This window comes from Penaeus monodon, unplaced genomic scaffold (assembly GCF_015228065.2).
Source record: "Penaeus monodon isolate SGIC_2016 unplaced genomic scaffold, NSTDA_Pmon_1 PmonScaffold_18601, whole genome shotgun sequence".
NCBI classification, from domain to species: domain Eukaryota; kingdom Metazoa; phylum Arthropoda; class Malacostraca; order Decapoda; family Penaeidae; genus Penaeus; species Penaeus monodon.
Window position 1 is genome coordinate 1 of NW_023648152.1, and position 6,940 is coordinate 6,940.

A 6,940-nucleotide genomic window follows, 5' to 3' on the forward strand; every position below is an offset into this window, starting at 1 on the left:
TTTTTTTTGTTTGGAAAAATTTTGGGGCAATTTTAACATTTTTTCCCTTTTGGCTTTTTTTGGTTTTATTTTTTTTGTTTTTTTTCTTTTTTGGCGGGGAAAAATTTTATAAAATGTATTATTTTAAATACCCATAAAAACAATTCAGTTTTTATTTAGCTTCTAGGAAATTCCAATTACTTGCCATCCAGTTACACCTACATTCATCAGTCACAAAAGCCAACGGCAAAGGGAAGGAAATCTCACATGTTTTCACTGGTTAATAAAATCGTACACTGACAACACAGGCTCTGAAAACTCCACGAGGAATGGTTATAGAGCCAAAGCTTCAAAACTACTGCCAGATATATTGCTGGAAATTGATCGTGAATGTTTTCTTTATTATTAAAATGATTTCATTCATATTTTTATATCCATCATTACTAATGATTATTGATAAAACAGTCATTATCACTTTAATTTACTTTAGTTATACCCCCATCCATTTTCTTTATTCTCTCTAAATTCGCCTCCAATGACTTTTACTCTATTTCGTTTAAATTAAAGTATAATTTCATTGGATTTCTTGATACAAGTATGAGAAGAGCTGTTAAAAGTGGCAAAGAAAATGCATATGTTTAGCATTTTATTATATATGCTAAACATATACATTTCTTATATAATTATATAATAATATGTATAAAAAAATGCCAACAGCATCTGGTGTTCCCAGGCGGTCACCCATCCAAGTACTGACCAGACCAACGTGCTTAACTTCGCTGATCGGACGAGAAGCGGTGCTTTCAACGTGGTATGATCGTTGGCAAGTTTTATTTAACGTTAGCCACTTTTCTGTCGTGCTCGTCATTTTATACATCCTAATATAATGTATATTTTAGTTTTGCATCAAACTTCATGACAATGACATTCCAATCAAACATTGAGATCTTTTCCATAATGTAAACATCAGTCACAATCGACCACTATCGGGAGTATTGGCAATTCTATTGTCACCAGTTTTTTGCACCTGCTGTAAGCTTTTACTAGTGATTGAGCTGTGCAACTTTGTAAAGAATACAAGGTGTACAAGTAATGATAAGAAATTGAGTAATGTGATATTTTATATGATTTTAATGTGTACTCATTCTACTGCATCTCTTGCACAGAGATAAACGATATAGCTAACCATAAGCAAAAATACCATTTATTGAATCTTAAACTTGAGTGCTTTCATAAAACATTTTTGCCGCTATTGTTCTTGTTATTATCATTTTTTTGTGTATTTGTTTCGTTATGATTATTACTAGCATTTTCAATATTATTCTCATCATCGCTATTATTGTTATTAGATTATGATAATTACTGTCATTAACATAGTCGTTGTTGTCATGGTAATGTTAATAATAACGCTACTTAAATGTAAATATAAATCATAATTAGCATCATATCAAAGATACTGGTGATAATATATTGATCATAATTCGAACAAAATGTAGTATCATTGTTGATAATGATTACCCTACCAGTAACGATGATAATTAGTGAATTAATATTTCGACAAAATGAAATATAGAAATCATGGTAATATCACTATGTCTCTTGGTAAAATAATACTACTAACCGCATAAAGAAGTTATATATTTAGGCCCACTTATATGTAGTTAAGATCATACAATTACGAACATTTGTTTTACAGTGGTTTAGCCTTTTTTGTGGCAGAGTATTCTCGACTCTCTATCCACAATGGGTTCCTTATCCTCAGAAGTTATTTTCCCTCGTGTGTGAGCAAGTTAAGAGTGGCTATGCGAAAGGGCTCTAGTAAAAAAAACAGTAGGATGCGACTGATAAACTGAACGAATGCACCGTGCTAATAGACGTGTCTGATACAGGTGTTACGTGTTGATGGTCAACATACTTAGTAAAAAAAAATACATACTAGATTAATTGAGGTAAAAAAGACAAGATTTATGGATTTCTATTAACAAACACAGAAACTCAGGTCACAGTGAAAATTATGGACCTACGTTAGAAAACTCAGGATTGGCAACACTGATTAGAAATTTGTTTTATATAGCTTATTATGTAGGAATCGGTGATGAAAAGACAAAAATATGACGAGTATTGTTAAAGTTACAATTGCAAACAGGATTTGAATCCCAAATCACCATTCCTGTGATTAGTTAATCTTTATCATATATCTCTAGTAGTATATTTACGGAAAAGGGAATCATCATGAGTAATCATCGCATGTTCCAGTTTGCATAAATGAATAGTGACCCTAAATTAGATTTGCTTGCCTTAGTGATCATGTGTTACTGCATGGCAAGTAAAGAAATTTCCAACAAAAGGGAGAAAAAATCAACAGTGTAGATAGTTATTTTATGTCACCCAAACATTCGAATACTTTTGGCATTTTATTATATATATGCTATATATGCCATACATATTTGCCTAAAGAACTCAATGAAAATTATGCTTCAGTCAACAGCAAAACAGTAAAAGCAAATTTACCGTTGCAAAGAGGGAGAAGGATAGAACGAATTTAGTAGTAATCGCATGAATATAATAGTAATAATATAAGTACTGATATCTGCAAAAGAACAGTGAAAAAAAAATGATAGAAATAAAGATAATATCAATATCCAAGAAAGCAAATTAAATTTTCAAAAAATCGCGGCTATAGTTTCATTAATTGGATTGTTATACAAAAGTATATTTCTTTGTATATATATAATGTAAGAATGTCTTTTTGCCTTTCCCCAAGTTTTTGAGCAATAGTTGCAAACCATGAATTCTTTATAGAGTATTATGGCACAAAAGAGTGATAGAAGTCTAGCAGAATTTGGTAAATCATTAACCATTATTGCATTTACTCCCTTAAGTGTTGGACTGTGGTTGATGTTAGTATGAATCTCACTGATGTGACTCTGATGCCATGGCATTGAAATTTGCAAATGGTATGTAAAGAGTAAGCAGTGATGATGTTGATAGTAGTTATAACCACATTCTAAAAGGATTGATAAATGATGGTGATAATGATGATAAAATTACTAGTAATAACCATTTTACAATATTGATATTTTGAAGACTGATAATACCAACAAAAAATAATACGATAACAGCAAGAAGTGCCCGAAATATGGTTGCATGTGTACACAGATTTATAACCGTATTGAGGATCATTTTACTCAATATCTTCTGTATGACTTGTATATCGTACATTTTTTTACACAGTTGCACAGCTCAAAAATGAGTAAAAGGCTCACGACAGGTGCTTTAAAGTGGTAACAATTGTCTGTACTCTAACAGTGATGATTGATGCACGGTGGAGCAGATCCGAGTGATTAGACTGGAATGTCGTTTTAATGAAGTTTGATGCAACAACAAAAGATAAATGATGTTAATATGTATGAAAAATCTGTGAGCACTGACGTAAAGCTGATTAACGTTTTAAGTTGTACGCCAACGATCAAACCACGATGAAAACACCGCTTGTCGTCCGATCAGCGAACTGAAACAACGTTGGGTCTGGTGAGTACTTGGATGGGTGACCGCTTGGGAACACCAGATGCTGTTGGCGTTTATTATATATGCATTTCTCAAGAGTTTACAGCAGGATAATTGTGTTTGCATAAAGATATCAATAGAAATTATGTTTCAAGCAATAGCGAACCGTATTAGTAAATTATTAGATGCTATTGGCATTATGTTATACTTTTTACATTATGTTTTTCTACAAGCCATTCCCTTCCGTGCGCTAGTATAACTTATTACCCTAAGCGGCAAACAAGCACAAACACAAGCATTCAGCACAACATTAGGTCCAGTCTAAGCGCCATAGAAAGATATAGAAAATTTTCCGAACAAAAACTTGCACAATAGGAAAGTACATCTTTAAAAAGGGACCTCAAGCTTAATAACATGTCCGTGGCGATAAGGCACAATAAACTAGTTATCCATATCCGTAATTGGTTTTATTATGTTTATCATTATGTTCATGGTCACCATGTTAGTTTATCTATTATCATAATCATTCTCTTTAATTTCATTTGAGTTGGAATTAGCTATATGACCGAGAGTGGTCGATTGTTATTAATGCATATAATATGGAGCAGATCTCAGTGATATCGTGCAGATATCGTTATTATTATTGTTATTGTTATTGTTATTGTTATTATTATTATTATTATTATTATTATTATTATTATTATTAATGCAGTCACCACTAAATTGCTTCCATCTGTTTTCTGTCTATCCTTCCCGATCTTTGCAACGGTAAATTTACTTTTACTGTTTTACTACTGATTGAAATATAAGTTCTTTATGCAAATGCATGAGGAGCTGCTGTTAACTCTTGAAAAAAACATTACACATACAGCATATATAACAATATGACAAAAGCATCTGGAAATTTTTATCACCGATTCATACACAAAAAAAAGCGCTATAAAGCAAACTCTTAATCAGTGTTGTCAATCCTGAGTTTTCTAACCGAGATCTGGGATTTTTCACACTGATCTGAGTTTCTGTTATTTTTAATACGGCCATCAATCTATTTTTTGTGTTTGTTTTTAAATCTCAAATAATATAGTATGTACCTTTCGTATTAAGCAGTATGTCGAAGAATACATTGAAAACACCACTGACCATTAAATATGGCAAACATATATAGCATATATAATAAAATGTCAACAGCATCTGGTGTTCCCAGGCGAACATCCATCCAAGTACTGACCAGACCCAACGTTGCTTAACTTCGGTGATCGGACGAGAAGTGGTGCTTTCAACGTGGTATGATCGTTGGCAGAGGAAGATGAACATTAAACACATTTCTGTTGTTTTTCATGCATCGTTTAAATAGAATGTATCTTTTGTTTGTGCGTTAAAATATAATGGTATTGCATTCTAGCTGTGACGAGTGTGTGAAGAGACACACACTACCTGCTCATGAAAGGTGAATTCCAAACGAGCGATTCACCAATAAATGTATATTGTACAACTCAGGAATATAGTCAACATATACAAAGATATGAAATTATAAATGTAACAATAGATTCATATAATTATTATCACCATCACTATAACCTATTTTATATTTGTGCATTTGTGGTACATATTTCTTGCACAGAGTTAAATGATATAGCTAACCATAAGCAGTAATGGCGATTATTATTCAATCTTAAGTGCTTTCATATAACACTTTCCCGCTATTGTTGTTGAGTACTTTAGTTGTATTTGTATTGTTATGTTTATTACTAATATTTTCATTATTATTGTTATTAGTCTACAGTTAGTGCCGTCAACATAGTCATTGTTGTCATGGCCATGGTAATAATGATGCTACTATAATAATTAATGTAAAATTATTTTTAGCATCATATCAAAGATACTGTGATAATGTTACTGATGACAATTTGAACGAAATGTAAACAGTATTAATGTTGGTAATGATAATGATTATCCTACCAATAACGATGATGATTAGGAAATTATTAATTCAATGAAATTAATGTTAGTAATCATGGTAAGAAATAACAGTAATGGTGACCGTGGCCATCTTATTCATAATGATACTCATAGTAGATTACACTAGTAGATTGTTGTGCTTCAATGCTTGATTGTAAAGAAGGAGAACTCTATAGCGGAATATTTAATATCTGACAAAAATACAGAATTCTGCGCATGAATTTTCAGGTTTGTTTCAGCACTTCCTTAGACTAAAATATTTTCACTCTGAACTTAATCTGCCAATTTGATAACTTATTCGTTGGCGCAAACCAGATCAGAATTTCTGGACCGAGTTGAAGAGTTGGGCCGATATAAATTATTTTACAAGCACGCACTCACACGGACGAACACACGCACGCGCGCGCACGCACACACACACACACACCAACTCGCATAGGCTGCGCGCGCGCGCTCAAACTCATACACATATAATCGCATAAACGCACGAACGCACACATATAATCACACATACGCGCCGGCACAAACAAACGCATAAAAAGACACAAACACATACAGACATATATAATCACACACATACACTCAAAAAAGAAAAAAACACAGACACAAACTCGACACATAAATAATCACACACGCGCACGCGCTCACAAACAGATGTTCCCACACACATAAATAAACACAGACACATACACACAAACGCACATACTCGCGGGCATTTGATCTCACATTCTTCCTCGCTTGCGCTCGCTCCTGTCTCACTAAACACAGCATTTTCAGCAAATGAGGGCTGTCAGTAGATAACAGAGATGGTATAATGGACTAATCACCCAATTAGACATGCAAAGTTCTTGGCGATGGCCATGGTAACACTTCATAAACGTATCATAATGTAATTGGTCTGATCATTAGTTCACGTTATTGTGGACTGGGCATACTCTACCAGATACTATAAAAAATATTTTGCATGTAGTAAGTATCGTAAAGCTTAACAAATTCCAAAAGCAAATCTTGCATACACAGCGTCGCACGAAAAAAAAAGAAAGAAAAACAATGGCCAAGGGCATCATACATATCAGCTCTCCTTGTGCACACTGGTTGCACGGAGGGAATTGTCAGTTAATAAAACTCGTTTAAATTGCAGGCTGTATGTTGCTATCTAATATCTATTTTACAAGCTATTGCAGTAGCAATGTGTAAAGAAATATAATGGGCACGAAAAGATAGTCCATTAAACATTTGCTTCCGTAAGTAATGGCTTCATTATTATCTTTACGCCAGTGACGCTTGCTTGCTTGCTTGAGATTTGCGAAGTTCTGGCTTCGCCCGGGCCTTTCACTTATGGCCCGGCTGTGTCAGCTTTTATGGCTGTCTCATTTGTTTGTCTGACACTCAGTGCTTACCGTGGTGGGGTATTGCCAGCAGGCGCTCCTGTAGCCGTGGTGTAAGCATCTCGCATAATTCTTTACCAGCACGATGGCTGTTGTTCTGGGGTTTT

The 6,940-nt window shown here is 33.8% G+C and overlaps 3 pseudogenes; 1 reads left to right on the forward strand and 2 right to left on the reverse strand.

Moving 5' to 3' along the window:
* Nucleotides 1-687: 687 nt before the first annotated feature.
* LOC119569776 lies at nucleotides 688-804 on the reverse strand (annotated as a pseudogene).
* A 2,636-nt stretch (nucleotides 805-3,440) lies between these two features.
* Nucleotides 3,441-3,559, forward strand: LOC119569778 (annotated as a pseudogene).
* A 1,106-nt stretch (nucleotides 3,560-4,665) lies between these two features.
* Nucleotides 4,666-4,784, reverse strand: LOC119569777 (annotated as a pseudogene).
* Nucleotides 4,785-6,940: the final 2,156 nt, after the last annotated feature.